The following is a 19,677-nucleotide window of genomic DNA, read 5'->3' as shown; positions in this document are numbered from 1 at the left end:
ATGTGCCATGCATCCCCTGGGTAGATTACACAGACTCCCACGGGTCTGTGGACCACCAGTTGGGAACCACTGCCCTAGAAGACATTTTCTGCAAATGCTGTTGCACAAAAAGTGTGGCGAATGTTAAAGAATCCCCTTCCCAAATGGTAAATGAAAAATGGGAAAACTTTGCAAAGAGGCTTAGGTATGCCTCCTGCTGTACAGAGGATGTAAGTGTTAAGAATTCACTGTATAGTTAACCTACAGTACGATGGAATGCATGTCTATTCAGTAGTATCCCTCTTGGTATTAATGGCACTTATTCCCACGTAAGCAGATACAGGTTGGCAGGCTAAGCTTTGGTTTAGGGTTGGCATTGTGGAAAACAGGTTTGTTGTGCCTTTAACAGCTGTATCTCCACCATCAGAACAAGCAGGACATAGTTGACTTCTCATGATAAACATGAGGCTGTCCAAGACGTGAGTGGGTTCGTGGGTGGTAGTGGGTTGGTGGGTGGTAGCTGTACTCACTCTAATTTTGTTTTATGCCATGCCCCTTATGGCAGTCATTTTGTGTTTGGTGCCCACAGAACTCTCTCAAATTCTGAAATGTGCTCAGTAGTCCAGAATGTTTGGTGAACTCTGCATTAGTGTATAGAACCATTAATAAAACATCTCTCTAGTTATTTTAATATGGCTAACATGACTTCAACAGGAGTGAAAATAATTCTAAAAATCATTTTCTCTGGTATTAAGTTAAAAATAGTTTGACAGTTGCTTCACTGTTAATGTGAAAACCCATGCTCTAAGGGAAAAAAGTGGTCATGACCTTTTTCAGTTCCATGGCTGGAGTTCCTTGGAAAGGAATACCACATTAGCATGGCAATGTGTCATAACAAAAAAAGGTCAGTCTTGTCTTCTGAGTTAAACATTTCTCTTTTCTCTTGACATTGTTTTTTTGTTTGAATAATTTTATTGATTTTTTAAAGAGCTTTATTTTTTTTACAAAGATTTAAACATCCAGTTCAAGAATACATTCAGTAAAAAAGAAGAAAAACACACATAATTATTTTGCAGTTGTTTTCACTATATATCCATGACCCGTTCTCCAACATCAACCTAGGCTGATGAATGTTTAGCATATTTTATAAGAAAGAAGTATCATTGTGACACCTGCCTTGTGTGCTTGTTTTCACTAAAAACAAAAACTGAGAACTCGAATGTATCATTGCTTTTAATGGGACATATTTCCCCCCTCTGATCAGTGGGACCTACGCTGCAGGCCTGTACAAGCCTTGGACTAAGCTGCACTGAAATTGGTGACACTTTTTCTTGAGTAGCTATGTATAGGATTCTACTGTTGGGCCTAATTCTCACCTAGGGGGTAAATTTGTGCCTAGACTCTACCACTTGAAAGAAAGCCCAAGAGAGGGAATGCTATTAACTCTGAGAAGGAACGGCAGAATTCACCCATGTATCAGGCACTTCTGATCTCTTAACTAGCTTTTATCTTGCTTATTTGACAGATTTATAGACTTCATGGCAAAAAGGCATCAATGAAGTATAGAGAGTAAAAACAGAATAAAACACAAAAATGCAAACTCTTAATAACAATAAAATCAATTCAGTAAACTCAAAAACCAGTGGAAACATTTCATGAAATATAAATTTGATTTTCCATAAATGATGGGGTTAGCACCACAGAGAAAGCCTTCCTAAACAAAGCTGTGTTCAGTAGAGGCATAGACATCATTGTGCTAGGTGTCAGTCTGATCTCAGCTGGTAATTGATTCCAGAGAGTTAGAGCTGCAACACTAAAAGCCTGGTTTCTAGTACAGGAAAAATACACCTCTTGTGTACCACTTGAAATGTGGTTCTGTTACATTTGCATTGGGCTTAACTTGGGGAAGGTCCAGCATTGTGGATCATCAGCAATGAGGTTCAGTTGCTCATATTCTGCTTCCATTCTCTAATACCTAATTAAAAGTCATCAGATTTTACAAGATGAATGAGAATGCTCCAGGAGCTCCAATAATGCTTTGTTTCCTGCAAGACATAACTGTAGGGAAATAACACTGGAAACATTCTTTCCCAAAGAAACAACATTTTTGTTTGTGGAAAATAACAAATACTTATGTGTCTTTTTGATCTCTCAGCTACAAACTAGTTAGGTGAGGAAATGCCAAAATACCAAAGTGTCTTAACTTGGTAAATGAACAGATGGTATACCTTTGAAGAAGAATATGGCACTTCTGTTCACCTGCTTAAACTTCCCGTAAGCCAGTATAACCTTTCTCTAAAATACATTACTGTACCCTTCAGCTGTGATACTGTAATAAGAACGCCGAGTTTGCCCTTTTAAGCTGTAATAAAAATGTTCTCTGGTATTACAGATAATTGAAATGGAAGAATATACTGTCTCCTTCCCAAATAAATTTTTATTGGATAAAACAAAGGAAATCTGAGGAATGCTGCTGTTTTGGGTTAATGTGATTTTTAAAGGTGAAAAGAAAACTGTGGCTTGAGCTGAACTCTTGACGTGCATGTTCACAAACTAGTCAAATGTCTGCCAAAGTGTGAGAGGACATGTGGTTCCTTGTACAGAAGACTTCTTTTAAATGTTTGTCTTTTCAATCCAAATAGCCGTCCCTTGTCCCAAAGCAAGAGAAGCATCTCAACACTCTGCATTAACCTGAATATAGAAGCCCCAGGTTTTAGCATATGATTCTGGAATTGCCTTTGAAACAGATACAGTGGTACCTCGCAAGACGAAATTAATTCGTTCTGCGAGTTTTTTCGTCTTGCGATTTTTTCGTCTTGCGAAGCACGGATCTTGGAAAAGCTTCAAAAATCACCAAAGTCTTCAAAAACCTCAAAAAAGGCTACCACACCGCATGCTATGAGTTGCTCCTCGAAGTCAAGTCGCAACTGCACCCCCTGAATGCACGGTTTTAAGACAAAGGAAACAAACTTGCAAGACGTTTTCGTCTTGCGAAGCAAGCCCATAGGGAAATTCGTCTTGTGAAGCAACTCAAAAAACGAAAAACTCTTTCATCTTGCGAGTTTTTCGTCTTACGAGGCATTCGTCTTGCGAGGTACCACTGTACAAGATTTGGGCTATAGTCTAATGCACACTTAGCTAAGTAAACATGAAAAGGATGGGTTTGTGAATGTGTTATTTGCCATTTTGTTCCTATCTTATTTTACATTTCATCAGCTAATACTGCTGTAAAAAGAAGGCACAATGTAGAAGTATAATAATAATGTAAATGGCAGGAAATGGGACATTTTTGTAGTGTACCTTAAATCAGATTTGAAATGAATATGTACTTTTAAGGAGAGGGATGCCATGAAATTGCATTTTGGTTATTGCAGAATGGGGAGAAAAAACATATTAAAAAGTAGTCATTTTTTAAAAGAACCAATTTTGATTTTTAAAAAATCAGTTATGTTAACTGTCACTTAAAAATAACCTGGACTGAAAGAGATATCTGAATGTAATAAACAGAGGAAGGCTACCATTCTGAGCGGCTCAAAGTGCTGCATATGGTGCTCTGTCTATGGGGTAGCAATGGATGTAGCTCTTAACTTTGTATGGTAGCCTACATTCGAGCCACACAAAAGTCACACCTCTCTCCATCCCTTCAAGCCAGAGAGGCATTATTGCAGGTCAAAGATGCATTCCAGCTAGACAAAAACCCCAGAGAAAGGCGCAGAGCAAGACTAGTGTAGCCTGGTGAGGGAGCGTGGCCTAGCGGGTGACCAGAGGGATAGTCAGAGAGGTTTAGAGGGATGCATTGCATTCCTCACCCCTATCAGCCAAATGGCTCAGATATTTAGCTTCCATGTCATGAGGAAACAATGTTACGCTGAGGGCCTTCCAGCCTTTGCATCTAGCAAATATTTGGCACTTCTTCTTCTAGTGTATGATATTGCTTAGCATCACAAAACTCAAGTACTGTAGAAAGAACTCTTTAGGACCAGTTAAGACATGATGGCTAAACTATGGTTAGGCCAATGTGAACATGCAGAGGGGCCATGTGTCTTTCTCATCCATAGGCACTTACTCACTTCAGGCTTTATGATAACCAGAGTAATCTGTGATGCGCGAGTTGGGCAAACTATAGTTGCTGCTAACCTTTGTTTTCAAACCAAAATTCTCCATGGCTAAGGTTACTTTAATGTATGGTGTGGATGTCACCTTAGTAGACCTGATTGAGTGGCTCTGCTTCCCATCTATCCCTAAAGGAATTGGTTGTTAATTTAAGGAACACAGTGGTACCTTGGTTTGCAACCATTTTGGATTACAACCATTTTGGATTACAACCACGTTAAACCCGGAAGTGGGTGTCCCTTTTTTGGATTACAACCATTTTTTTTTAGGCCCCATTGGCGAAAGCGCGCCTTGGTTTACAACCTGTTTTGGTTTACAACCAGACCTCTGGAATGGATTATAGTTGTAAACCAAGGTACCACTGTATATCTAATGCTATGAGTCAAGTCACAGAGGGTATTGTAAATGGAAGAGAGAGGTAGGTGATTTTTACAAATTCAGTTTTCTTGCTACAGTCCCGTGTGTGTGTGTGTGTGTGTGTGTGTGTGTGTGTGCGCGCGCGCACACACACACACACACACACACACTCTCTCTCGGCATCACAGAGTTGGGGGGACATCTAGAACAGTGTGAGAGGTGGTGCAAAAACTGGATCCAAGAGCCTTCCATTGATGTAAGAACAGCATCTGGTACAATCCATTTTTATTGACCCTCCCCCAGGTACTACTTAGCATGCATGCTTGTTCAGGAATGGATGAATGAGAAAACATGATACAGTACTGATAATCAGTTCTCTTTGCATGAAAAAACCACCTCAACACTGCATGTGGTTTCCTCTTTTAAAAAGACCTCTAGTGAATCCTAGAAGTTTCCTGCAAGGGTGAACCTGAAAAATGTGTGTAGATAGGTTTAGCCTGGCTTTTGTGTATATATCATGTGGAGAATATTAATTATTGTGAAATTTTCTCAAAGGAATTCAAAAATTTGGAGATTGCAAATTGCCATTGCATAATACAATCCATATACATATTTGGGCTGAGGCTCTCATATTTTTGGGTATAGCAAAATTATGTTTGGACATTGTTACAAGTAACAGCGTAAGTAGAAACAAACATCACTAAAACCTTAAAACTGTTTAGAATTTACAGTACCGTAACTAATATTTATAGGAAGTTGCCAATCTTCAAAGGAAAGTGCTTGTGTCTGTCAGTGATGTGTATCAGACCGTCTCAGAATTAGGGTTGAATCAGCTCAGTAATTAGGCACTCCCATGTTGCCAAGTTGTAGAAAAATAGGAGATAAAAACTTAAGCAGGACAGCCTGCAGTTATCTGTATGGGTGAGTGAGCTGCAACAAATTTATTTGTTTATGAAGGAGTGACTGAGCTATTCATTCACAAATATGGTGTGACTTTAGACTTGACAGCTCAAAGCAGACATTTATAGAACAGTCCATAGAAATGCAAAAGATCATATGGTCAGATCCAGACATGTAGAGAAGGTACATGTCTGCTGTGTATTTAATGGAGGTGAAATGATTTAATTAACCAGTAGGATTTATGTACCACTTAATCCTCACAACTTCTATGTGGCTTACATTAAAATGACCAATAAAATCATATGAGTAGTAGCCTAACTACTTAAGAATGGCACTGTGGTCTAAACCATTGAGCCTCTTGGGCTTGTTGATCAGAAGGTTGGCGGTTCGAATCCCCGTGATGGGGTGAGCTCCCATTGGTCTGTCCCAGCTCCTGCCATCCTAGCAGTTCGAAAGCATGCCAAAAAGTGCAAGTAGATAAATAGGTACCGCTCCGGCATGAAGGTAAATGGCATTTCCATGTGCTGCCCTGGTTTTGGTGTTCCGTTGGGCCAGAAGCGGCTTAGCCACATGAACTGGAAAAACTGTCTGCGGACAAACACCGGCTCCCTTGGCCTGTAAAGCAAGATGAGAGCTGCAACTCCAGAGTTGTCTGTGACTGGACTTACCGGTAACTGTCAGGGGTCCTTTACCTTTTACCTTTGATAGCCTAACATTTTTCAAAATAAAATCAGCTATTTTAAAAATACAGTATAACATTATACAGTGGTACCTCAGGTTAGATATGCTTCAGGTTACAGACTCCGCTAACCCAGAAATAGTGCTTCAGGTTAAGAACTTTGCTTCAGGATGAGAACAGAAATCGTGCTCCGGTGGCGCGGCAGCAACAGGAGGCCCCATTAGCTAAAGTGGTTAAGAACAGTTTCAGGTTAAGTACGGACCTCCGGAACGAATTAAGTACTTAACCCGAGATACCACTGTAAAATAAAATCACGCATTAAAATACATGCCAGATTTACATGCCTGGATCAATTTGCTGAATTGTATATCTTATTGCTGTTTGTTGTAAAGCTAACAGCACAGAAGACTCGGAGTAGCCACGGCAAGCATTTAAAGAAGTAAGTTGTGAACCAGAATATCTAATTGAACTAGAATACAAAAATGGGAGGTGTGAGGAAGTCAAGGAAATAAGTGAATGTAAATAAGTGACTTAAAGGTTTGACTTGGTTTTTTTTAAAAATGTATTTCTTTTCTCTTTTTTCTGTTTTTCGAGGATGTGTGTTGTTTTTTCTTTTTCTTTTTTGATTGTCTTTTTTTCTTTTTCTTTTTGTAACCTTTAAAATCTTAATAAAAAATTATTTTAAAAGAAAAGAGAATTGAGACATTTCTATTGTGTGTGGGGTTTTTTTCCCCTTTGGGGGAGGGATGTGTGTCATGCCTTTAAAGTGTAAGATGATGCATTCTCAAAAAGGGTATATCCAATCACCAGGGCAGATGAATTAAGGCTTGTAAAAATAAATAAATACGTCATTTGTTTCAAAGGTTTCATTAGGATCACTTGAGACATGCATGCTCCTTGCACAGGACAGGAAGTATTTTGAGAAATCTTTTCTCCTTTCATGCCTTGCCCTGGGAGTAATCATTGATGTTGCCACAGAAACAGCACGTACTGCATTATGCAATTCCTTGCTTAGACTGGGGGGGTGTTGGGAAGTGTTTTAAAATCCGCCTTGAAATTTTGATACAGCACACTGTGTTTTCGTTTGTCAGCTACTTCCCTGACTTGAGATTTATTGTCCTGTTCCAGAACATCCAACGCTTACAGAAATTCCAAGTATTTTGAAGAGGAAGATGGAAAAATGAACGTTCAGGCCCCATTCCCCCCCCCCAGTTAATTGTGGCTTGGACTTAGCAGTGGCTTGCACCAATGTAAAGGCACTTCTTGTGCAAAGCAGCTTCTCTAAATTCTGGCAGCCCAGCTTCAGCCTCTGTGCCCCTCTATCATTACTGTTCAAGAGGATTCCTTGACCCTCTCTGGTGGCGGCTTTTTTTTGGGGGGGAGGGGGTTTGCTGCACAGAGGGTGGGCTAAGGAAGTCTCATAGGATCCTGCCCTACATGCAAATTTGCATATTAATATTTTGCATAGTGCCTCTGAACCGCCCTTTAACTAGTTGTCTCATGTATGAATGCAGGACAGATTGTGAACAAACAAAAAGAGGTTGGCTACTAGAGGGAGGGCCTTTTTGGTGTTGGCACCATCAGAGAAGCCTGCCTGGTGCCTACTTCGGTGCCAGGTGAAGATACTTTCCATCTTAAATATTTTTTGCTCTTTTTTCTATTCTCTTTTTCTGGTTCTATTCCATGTTAGATTTTATTTTCATATTGTATTTCATTTTTTAAAATTTTATTTGTAAACTACCCAGAGGGCTTTTGTCATTAGGTGGTAAATAAATATTGGAAATAAATAAATCTATGTTGTGGCCAATTATTTATTTAGCACAGTTGGTGTGTATTGTGCTTCACGCAAATCAAGATGACAGATCGCTGTCCCAAATAGCTTAAAGTTTAAAAGTTGACACAGGGGAAGCGGAGGAAGGGGGAAGTAAAGGCAGGGCTAAACAGGGTAGAGTATGAAATTGCTTCAGTTTCCTGTGCATAGCCTTGGTTACAAAGTTGCAGCAGGGCGTGAGTTTTCTCATACAAAACACACAGCAGAGCAAACAACCACTGTTGGCCTTCCTGGTTTTGTGACCATTATCAGCCATTATCTGGAAGAGTGTGTACAATGAATGTAGGTTCATTGGGCTTAGGTCAGGACACAGATTGTGAATGGAACTATTCTCATTTCAGCCGAACTGTGTTATGATTTGTGTGGGCTGACACCTTGTAACTGAAATATTAAAACACAACAAAACCTCTTTTTTATATACAGTACTGTATTGACTATTTAAGCTAGGAGTAGCCAACAAGGTGGCCTACAGATGATTTGGATTACAACTCTGAACAGCCTAGCAGCATGGCCAATGGGAAGTGTAGTCCAAGACATCTAGAGTACACTACATTGGTTACCCTGATCAAATGCCATACCTGAGACAAGAAAGGGCACTTTATCAATGTGTATTGCCCAATGAATCTTTATATTGTCTTCATTAGAGCAAACTCAGATGTTGTAAACCTTTCCTCATAGGGGAGTTGCCTTGCTGTGTAGAAGTATGAGTTAACTCTGATTTACTCTCTGTATTTTATTCACCTCGAAGATTATAGATAATTTTTTTCCTGAAAACTTTGCTTGAAAAACCAAACATTTCAAATTATAAAGGGTTAATTCAAAAATGGACGTTGTGTCTCACTATTCTTAACACTGTCAAATAACTATTATTTTCTTCCTAAGAGAAGTTGTAAAGTGGAGAAATCTGTCCATACGTCATTAATATGTGAAATGATTCCTGCTTTTCTGCACATTTCTGCATAATATGATTCATGGCTATAAAACAAGATATGTGACCTTTTGAGTCACTAGAGCATCTTCCTTCTTTTGAAGATCTGGGATTTACCTTTGATCTCTCAACTAGTTTTTTTGGGGGGGGGGAAGCGGTTAACACCCTTATTTTTCAAACATCATTATAATATACTTCATTGCAAAATACTTTTTAAAATGGACTTGTTAATTACCAATTGTCATGATAACATTAAGGTAGTTAGTATGTTAAAAAAGAAAAGAAAATAGCAGCAGCTATGGAGTTTGGCAAGATAAATGTACCAAAAAGGCACTTTCAACATCCTAGAAGTAGAATTTTAAGGAATATATAAGTGTTGATGGATATGAATGAGATTACACAAATTTGGTTAAATGTAGCCATTTAGGATATGCACTTCTTTCTTAACAAGCTTTTAATCTGGACAGATTATTTTGTGTTGTCTTCAGTGTCATCTCCTTTCCCTTTGGTTACATCCCGATGCCGATAGGCAATCTTGTTGAAAACTGTGCACAAACTTATAAACAGTATACACTTAAGCTTTGTGGAGCACACTGACTCTCTTTAGAAACATGTATTTTATTAACTTGTGGTTCTAACAAGTGGGGGGAGTCTTTATCTGGAAGGGGGAGGCATGCCTATGTCAAAATGATTAAATAACTTTGCGGTTATTTGGATTTTAAAAAGAAAAAAAGGAACTTGCTTACCAGTTGTTTGGGAAATGAGACGTAGTGTTTTAGTTTCTAGTCTCATTACTCTGCACCATCATGTAAGCAAGGATTGAGAATTGAAGACAGAAGGCATTCTGACCTCATTCTAAGCTTGGGCAGAGCCTAGTTGACACTGCAGGGATTTACCCCTTGACTGACCTTCAAACAAAGCTTGCAGTGAACAGGACAGAGCAACATAATGGCTTAGCATGGTGACTAGACATCACAATATTAGTTTTTAATTGCTGGAGATAAGGTACTGTTCATTCTGTGTTGTGATGCATAGTTAAAAGATCACTTTGAGTAAACATATGCAGTATGTGGCAAACCTTCTACATTGACTGGGATTTGGGCAGCGTTAAGTGAATCTAATGGGATTAGGAAATACGTAAAATTCAGAAATGGTTTTCTCCTACTCTCCTGTCTGCTCAGCTACAAAACATTAATTGCATAGTCTTGGCAATTAAGCTGAGCTCATGCCCTAGAGAGAGCGAGAGAGAGCATTTATATACTTGGAACTCATTTGATTTTAGCCTGACAAGAGTACTGTTAGTTATGTAAGTCTGAATATAGTAGTGACTTCTCTAATATCACTAAGCAAAACTTTAAGGGTTCAGGAAGTTGAACTTGGGTTTCCTGCACTAATCCCAAACTCCCTGGCTTTTTGAACAGTACAACAGCAAAGCACTCTAGGCCACGGTTCCAATTATATCACTGTAGTTATGGTCCCTTAAAGTTTTCATTCTAGTTCTCTGTAGTTGCTTCTCCTTTCCTTCTTGCAAAATTGACTGGCACTACCTTTTTTCTTTTTGTAATAGTGTTGTAACTTCTAGTGGTTAGATCAAGGGTGCCTAACATTTTTTGGCCTGACAGCTGCCTTGATTATTAGCCATGCCTCTGAGGGTTGCATGTCTGTGGCGGATGTACGTACACACACACAATCAGCACTTCCAGCCCTCCCCACTGGGGTGCAGCTGATTGAAAACACAATCTTTAACATTACACAGAAAGGCAGTTTTCCTGCCCACCCCCATTCCAGCACTGCGGTGAAGGGAAATGCTGCTTTCTTCTTCTTTTTTTTACTCTTGAAGAGCAGTCAGGCTTTGACCCCTGTCTCAGCACTGTGGTTCTTCGGACAAAGAATAGAGAGAGAGAAATCCTTTGGTTCTTTTGGGGTTATCTCTTAAGCAGCAGGCATATATACCTTTTAGCAGATCTTGGTGGGCCAGATGCAGCCTGTGGTCCATGAGTTATCCACCCATGGGTATCGCCAGGATTTTTGTTGGGGGGGGGGAGAACATCAGATTTGTATTGATTATAGGGGGCAGCTGCCTCCCTGCCCTCCCCGGCCTCACCACTGTATCCACCCGTTTTAGACAGTGGACTTTTAGACAGTGTTGTGGGAGGATGATACAGGGTCACTGATTTTAAAGAGTTTGCAAGAGGAAGGAGAGGCTGTAGAATGAGCACACATGGGATCATAGTTCAGCTTACCCTTAAAGCAATGCACTGGCTGTGTGAGAGCTACAATTGTGCCCCTCAATTGGCCTTGAAGGCAGCTGTTAAAGACTTTATTTACTTCTGGGAATTAAGGGGCCCAACAGTTGTAAGAATGATACTGTAATTTTGAGCATGCTTGTGTTTTTATTTACTATTTATTGCTATTGTGGAATATTTGTAATGATGTTTAAATTAAATGATGTTTAAGTTATATTGTTTACCATCCTGGATTGCTGCTTGGTAGGACAGGCAATAAAGAAATAGAAAGAAGTGCCTTTCTGTATAATGTTAAAGGCTGCTGGAACTGTTTTTCATGTAGCCTAATGACAAGCTCTGGAGAACTCAAAAGCTTGCACGCTGTTTTGTGAAATTTTGGTTGGTGTAATACGCAATATAAAACAAAATCTTTATTTGGATAGCCAGCTGCAGTTTTGTTACAGAATCATGTGTATTAGAAGAGGCATGTGGCACACAGATGTGGAAACAGTTGCATCGCTTATCACATGTGGAAATTATATTTCTGATTAAGGACTATTAAGCATATCTAATTAAATGACACTAGCTATTATCTTGCTCTGGTGGAGCCAAATTGAGACAAAGGATTGTACCAGTGCAGTGGTGTTTAGGATAGAGAAACTTAACCGTTTTCTCCAGCATTTCTTGATAGAAAGCTATTGAGATTGTCTTTCTCAATATTGAATTTCGGCATTGAAATATCCATTACATGAACCAGATTGTTTGAGAGAGAAAGAGAATCTACAAGCGTAGGTTGGCTAGATTGGTCATGTTTTAAGTGTCTCATACTGGGAGTATGAAGGACATTAATTTTAAGGCTTTGAACAGGGAGCTAAAAATAGGTGGTTGGATCCACAATTGCGTGAATGGGAGGTCATTTATACTATGGGACTTTCCTGCTCTGTCTGTTCCCCCCATGTAACTGCTAGTGTACACGCGAAGCATTTCTGGATGGTTGGGATTTGTTATTCAAAGCTTAATTTCTTCCTCATTTACAGTGTGCAAAGTACCATCAGATGATTTTTTTTAAATGGCAGAATAACAGAATTGCAAAGTTGGAAGGGGCCCTGAGGGCCATCTAGTCCAACTTCCATAATGCAGAAATCCTGTCCGCAGCTGTCTCTGGGTGGGCTTGAACCACCCACCTTCTGGTTAACAGCCAGACGCACTGACCCATTACACCACCTGAAATATTTAACCCAGGATTATAATATGAAGGCTAAACAGATTAAACATATGAGAGTTATGGGTTCTAGCATCGTTCCCTCTTCCACATATTAGCTCACCTTTGTCCGTTTTCTATTCTTATTGCTTTGGATAAATGAATGAGAGCCAGAGCACAAAATCTTCCAGAAAATGTTGTAGAGAGAATCTCTAAATCTTTGTTTCCTGCTAGGTGATCTGGAAATGAGCTCCAGTTCTGCTCTAGAGCAATAAAGTTGTTTTCCCCAAACTTTCTGCATAGAGTTTCATAACAGGTGAAGGTAAAAAGGTAAAGGACCCCTGGATGGTTAAGTTCAGTCAAAGGTGACTATGGGAACTATTGGTATGCTTTCAACCTGCTAGGTTGGTTACCTTTTTAGTTTGATTACAACTGGCCTGTTGTCTCCTTAAATCTTCATATGCATAGTGCTTGGCTATGTGACTATGAAGTGCCATCTACTGGTGATATTTGACTTTATAAAAAATGTGTGATATTTCATGTCTTTAATTTTTAATTATATGAAATCAAGTAATGCACACATACACATACATATTTGCTTTACAGGATCAATTTAATTGATTGGCTGGTTCAACTGTGATGGAAGACTAAAGGGTAAATTTTAGAAGTAAATTACTCCTGTTGACTGAATATAAACAGATATAATGCAGATACTGATGAATATAATTGCTGTCAGAACTCTGCTTATTACTGATTAACTGACCATGCTGGGGAAACCCAGCCAGATGGGTGGGGTATAAATAACAAAAACAAAAACAACAATAATAGTAATAATAAAATGTCTCTTTCCACTGCCAGAGGCAGTAAGTCTCTGTATATCATTTTGGGAACCACAGATGGGAAGAGTGATGTTGTGCTCAGGTCTTGCTTGTAGGCTTCTCATGGTCATCTGGTTGTGAAAACAGAATGCTGGACTTGATCCTGCAGGCCACATCTTGAATTCATATAAACACAGACATAAAGAGAGCAAGGGAGTGATACTTAATACTAAGATTGATTGGTTGATTTTCTAATAAAAAGTTTGAATAGTGTAATAATGTATATAATATTTTTGTTGAAGTGATTTTTTTATATGTATATAAAAAGAATGTTTGTTAGCTTTGTAGATAGATATATGGTTGTGGTTCCTCACCCTCACCATGTGTTACCGTTTTCTTTTTCTTATTCACAATTTGCCCTTGCACTGCATTGTGCAAACATATATCATTGGGCGCAAGTAATATTGAAATGCAGTTTTACCTACCTGATTCTCCTGATCTAATATAGTTGCTATGTTCAGGCACAGTAAAGACTTATTTCCTTTGTGCCAGGACTTTGACAGACATTCTGATCAATAATTTTAATAAACCACAATATTATAAAGAGATTTGCAAGATCCATCACTTTAGCCACTACAGAAACTGTCCCGGCAAGCAAATCACTTTCTCATCTCAAGTAATTGAATGTAAATCTTGTATCTGCTACACAGCATGTTGCACTACCATGGAATTCTGAGAATGAAAAGCAGGTCAAGCAACATGCCAGCATTGCAAACGAATAAAGACCTCACGTGAGAGCTCCCAAACATCAGGAAGTGCATGTAATGTTTAGACCTGGCCTTGCAATGTAGTATGTGAGAGGTAGGGGGAGCACAAGATCACAATGCTTAGAGTCAACCAATATCATTACACCTGAGTCAAGCCTTAGAATCTCATATTATCACTAGGATCATAAACCCTTTTAATAGCCCTAAATGTTAAAAAAACCAAAGAGCAAAATAATCCTTAAAGAATGTCATTACAACCTCACATTATCGCAGGCGTATTACTTCGCAGAAGAGTATGTTTTGTGTACAGATTGGCTATTTTCAGTAGACAAGATTTTAACCTATTTTTTACATTAAAATATTTAAAGCATCTTATTTATTTGCACAAGTATTGTCTTGCCCCTATAATCTTAAGATACAGTAGTAAAGCACCTTTGAAGGTAAGCAGTTTAGCTAGGCAGCAGTAGAACAATTAGTAAATCCTTACTGCAGTAATTATAGCTTCCTGACCCTCTTATTGTTAGGTTATGGTCAAGGCCATCTTCCAGATGATAGAAAAGGAAATGGCACTAGAAAAGGAAATGTCTACCCAATCAGCTTTCATATTTGGTCACAAAGACTGCAGCAACATTCACTTGCTTTGAAGTTAAGTAGTACTGAAACTTCTACCACCTGGGAAATAATTAAAAAACAAGAAGTTCCCATTGCTTTATGAGAGGCTTCCAAGGCTCAGTGTGATATCAAGGACAGCCCCTAACTCCCAGTCTCCCCTAACTGGGCGCCTTCCACATGTTTGGTGTGTGTCTCCTATCAGTCCAAGCTAACCTGGCTATGCTGGGTGAAGGTTGATGGGAGTTGTAGTTCCAAACACCTTCAGGGCACCAGATTGGGGAAGGCTGCTTTAAAGTGTCATGGGACTTACTTGTTTTTATACTTCTATACCATGATTTTCAACACGTGTGAAAATAAGCTGGGCTAAGTGGAAATTCCCCACCTGCACCCCAAGAAAGCAAGTGCTTAATCCCTGATTTGCATCAGAGGGACTAAATGAGTTCTCACACACTGTAGTAACTACTGTCTTGCCCCATGATCCAGGACCAGAACAGAACATTTAGTTTAAATTTTGTTTTCCCTCTTAAAATGATGTAAGGTAATTGTGTGGGAAAGACTAATATAAAGCTTAGCTCTCAGCTGTTTATCTTATGAACATTCTGCAAATGGATCTGCAGCGAAACTATGAACAGGTTTTTCATGCCTTTTTAAGTACCACATCTAGCTTTTAAGAAGCTGGATAAAACAAAACATGTAAGTTTTCTAGTGGGAAAGTACAACTCCTACTTGATAATTGTACAATTATGTTAAATACCTTTTTTCCCTCCTGCTTGTTTCCAGGAACTCATAAGCCTTGCGTAGACGGGAATCGAGAGCTACCAACTGATCTTCTGGCTGGTTTCCAGTAAATGGGCATGGGATTCTTCAGCCAATACTGCAGATCTGATTGGCTGGCCAAATAGTGCAGGATCTGCAGTACTGTTCAGAGATTAAAACCTCGAGCATGTTTTTACTGCATGTCCTTGTTTATTGAGGTGAAGTTGTTGCTGTTGCTGCTCTGTATCTTTATTTCAGATTTTGTTGCGATTTATGTGGAAATTGTTCAGTTTGGTTTTGTATTGTTAAATGTTTAACTTACTGTTTAGGACTACTTTCATTACATTGTAGTTCTGTATTTTTTTAATGTTGTAAGCTGCCTTGAGCATGGTTTGCACTGTGGAAAGGCACCATACAAATAAAATTAGGGGTGGTTGGATGCCATGTTAGTACAGGTGCACCTGAATGATAATTATTTGATGTTTTATCTAAAAGTTGGGCACCAAAGAGGCAGAATAAGCAATGAGACAGAATAATCAAATATACTTTATTATTACAGAAACAGAAAGGTCAATTAATTGCAGGGTTGCTAACATTTTTGGGCTTGTGCGCACATCTAGAATTTTGAGAGTGCCTCTGACATGACCCCTCTGGTTGTTTCTCCCCCCTCCCCGTGCTTTTCCATGGCATCTGGGTAAGAGTTGGATCCAGTAGAATTAAATGTGCATTATTTTAGACAGTATCCCCCATCTCCCGCACCATCAAAATTAAACCTTAACAGTAAATAGACTGCTGAGTAAAAGATTTGGTACTTGCCAGCACCACAGAAACTTTGACCCAAGCCAAAGCATGGATCCTCATGGATTTTACACACGTGGACAACAAAGGCAACAACAAATCACTGACACTTCTGTGGACACAGAGGTGACCTATGATTTGATAGTGGCTTTGAAGGAGTCCCTTGTAAAAATGATAAACCCTTGAATTCGTGTTTTGGAAAGCAGCTGACCTGTGGTGTTTATGACTCATGTCAATGGAGACAGATGTGATCTATGATTTGGTTGTGTTTGGTAGGAGCAAGAATGATATGCCATTCCAAGAGGAGCTATTATTGAGTCCAAGGTGTTTGAGCTCATGCACCTTTGCTCTTTGGCACTCTGTATTTCTCCTGATTCCTGCCCTGGCCACTCCATTTCCCTCCCTCCCCTCAAATATTGCAGTTCACTCCCTTTTAGCCTGTCTTAACCCCTTTCCCTCCTACCCTCTCAGTTGCTCCACTTTCTGTTCAGCTATTGATCTGAGCCTTGAAAAATATGTAGAGGAGATGGGAAAGAGAGTCACTCTTCCAGCTTAACTCCTTAAGCTCCATATACTTCTCAGTGCGGAAAATAGGTACCCCTCCTCAGTATTTCAAGGAAGGTGAGCTTTGAGGCTTCATGGGCACCTCAAAAGTGTCATTGCACACACAAGGACCATGTTGGCAACCCCAGATATTCAGATTGGTCTAGCACCAACTATGTGGGTAAGTGGTATGAAGGACAGAGGGGATCAGGACATAATTATTAATAATATTAATCATCATCATCATTTATTCAATTTATCTACAGGCCTTTACCAAAATACCTTAGGGCAGCGTTCAACACTAGAAACATATTACAAAACATCAATGGAAAAAACATAGTAAAAAGTATACCGACAGACAGCTTAATGGTAAAATAATTACAATAATAACAGACGTACAGAGTGAGAAAGAGCAATGTGCTATGAGAAGACTGGAGAAAGATGGATACCAAATAATGAGATTGAAGGGCAGTAGGTGCCAGCTGCATGTACAGGATCAAATTGGGGTTAGAGATTAAGTTCAGGTGCCTAAAGTAGCATAGGTTCCTGGTTTCCTTGGAGAGCAGAAAGGACAAAAAAAAAATAGAAAATTTAAGAGGGAAAAGAACCCGGAACATGGTTGTTATCAATTCCCAGGGTAGTCAATATGTTGTTGTCCAGATATAGTTTGACTCCATCTCCCATCTGCCCTGACCATTGGACATGTAGACTGGAGCTGATGGGAGATGGAGACCAATAACATTTGGAGAGCACCACACTGGCTACCCCTGACTTATCAGCACTTGAGGGAGGATGCTGTACTGTAGATCCTTGACCAGTCTGCAATAGGGTAACAGGGGGGCAAGCCCTTTTGGGTGAAGGCATAGAAGAGGAACTCAAGGTTGCGGTTTCCCTTGGAACCCTGATGAAGAGTACAAATTAATAAAGAACCAGAGAACAAGGTAGGAAGGGTGAGCAGAGCTAACTAACTTGACTGAATGAGCATGGCCTGAACACTGCTTTTAGTTTTTGATCCTTTTAGATTTTGGTTATGTGAGGGAGCAATTTCCCTAGATATTTATTTAATTTAAAGCACCTGTAATTTGCTTAATATTTAAAAATCTCCAAGCAGTGTACAATATTAAAAACATCCATTATCATTAAAACAAAAAATTCAGCCTAAAGTTAATAAAACTACAGTATAAAAGCATCTAAAACAAAACCAATAATGCAGGGGATAAACAAGGAGGAGAGCATTTAAAACAGTAGAGGCCTACCATGGATGACAAGTGCAGAACTGTGTGGGGTGTAATAAGGTGTCCTGTTTGAAGGGAGAACATTAACCTTGATGGATGATAATGGGCATTACCTGTTTATTGGTACTTGTAGTGGAGCTTCCTCTAGGCCAGGGCTCAGAAACCAATTAAAAGGTGCCACGCAGGTGGCGCTGTGGGTTAAACCAGAGAGCCTGGGGCTTGCCGATCAGAAGGTTGGCAGTTTGAATACCCGCGATGGGGTGAGCTCCCATTGCTCGGTCCCTGCTCCTGCCAACCTAGCAGTTCGAAAGCACGCCAAAAACTCCAAGTAGATAAATAGATATCACTCCAGCGGGAAGGTAAACGGCGTTTCCGTGCACTGCTCTGGTTCGCCAGAAACGTCTTATCATGTTGGCCACATGACCCGGAAGCTGTACGCCGGCTCCCTCGGCCAGTAAAGCGAGATGAGTGCCGTGACCCCAGAGTCGTCTGCGACTGGACCTAACGGTCAGGGGTTCCTTTACATTTACCTTTGGACAAGAAAGGAAGGTGTTTTCCTATTCTGGAGTTCTCAGTCACTTCTGCTGTAGAAGCTAATGACTGATCTTGTTATGGCTCCCTAAGCATCAGCTTAGTTCACCTTCCCAGACAGTGCTGAATTTTTTTTGAGTCAAAAGTGCCGAGATATAATTAAAAGAGTAGTGAGGTTGAGCTCCTTGGTAAGAATTTAGGGGACTGTTCTGTGTGAGAGAGTGGCTGGCAGAAATGCAGTTAGTTCATTGTTAATACTGCCGGTCAGAGGTGAGGCTGAAGCTTGTTTGGATTCCTAGTTTTAAAAAAAACAACTCTTCTAATTATCAGATTGCAACAGTCAGTCGCCTTAGACCTCATGCCAGAACAAATCCATGGCTCTGTTGCATGTATTAATGTTCTCTAGAGTTGCAGGCAGACTGGTTGCACTTTGAAATGTTCATTACCTATTTAAATAAAATGCTTGCACATACAGTATGATTCATGTTAAAGCAGGGGCTTCTGTCTTCAGTTTTAACTCCCACCCACCCAAAGCACACTGAGCACAGCTAATGACAATATGTTATTTCCCCTCAATTTTTAAATCAGGTGGTTGGAAATTTCTGCTGGCAATCCCAGAAACTGGGCATTTGCAGGGCCTGGCTGATAGAATCTGCTGCCATCCCATGACCGCTGCAGCAAAGGGACATTTTTTTCCTGCCCCCCCCCCCTTACAACCTGAGCGATGGAGTTGTATAAACCCCTGCGCTGCCAGTCAGTGATTAGGATTGCACTCCAATTTGACTACCCCTCTTTAGATTTAAAGTGGTTTAGGCTGCAATCCGATGTAAACCTACGGTCGAATTTTAACTCAACGGGGATCACTTCTGAGTTGACATGCACAGGATTGCACGGTTAGTAATGTTGGATTTTTAAAAAAGTCGTTAAGGACTCTTAACGATCTTCCACACTGAGCCCTCTCCTAAAACTACAGCTCCCAAAATGCTAAGGCGTAACAAACCTGTGAATGATTGTATTTCTCTCCCCCCCGCCCCAATCCCTAAGGACAGTTGCGGATTAGCCTGAGCACATTACTGCAGACGTTAAGTGGCATTTAAAGCGGGTTGATGCTTGCCGTTACCCATATGCGCCTACCTGCGAGTAAGCACCGTGGGCCCCAGTGCGGCTTTGCCTTGTGTTACCCCAGCCCGTTTCTAAAGCCTACGCGGCCAAGGCATCCCTTTGTCTCGGCGAAGCGCGCAGGGGGCGGAGCCCAGCCTCGGCGCCTCGCGCGCATTGCTTCGCTCCGGAGTTGGGGGCGAGTCTTCCTGCTCCGCAACTTGTTCCCCGCGCTGGCCTGAGGGGGCGGGGCGTCCTGCAGGCCCCGCCCTCCGGTGGCCTTGCTAGCAACCCCCCCCCCCCGCT

At 40.3% G+C, this 19,677-nt stretch overlaps 1 protein-coding gene across 1 annotated transcript in view; it reads left to right on the top strand.

Annotated features, from left to right (window-relative positions):
- PFKFB4 (6-phosphofructo-2-kinase/fructose-2,6-biphosphatase 4) overlaps positions 1 to 19,677 on the top strand; it is a 68,654-nt gene that overhangs the window by 7,054 nt on the left and 41,923 nt on the right. The window lies entirely within an intron of this gene.

The sequence above is a fragment of the Podarcis erhardii genome, assembly GCF_964252035.2.
Source record: "Podarcis erhardii genome assembly, chromosome: 2".
In the NCBI taxonomy this organism is placed as follows: domain Eukaryota; kingdom Metazoa; phylum Chordata; class Lepidosauria; order Squamata; family Lacertidae; genus Podarcis; species Podarcis erhardii.
This window is presented reverse-complemented; position numbering and strand designations above follow the sequence as displayed.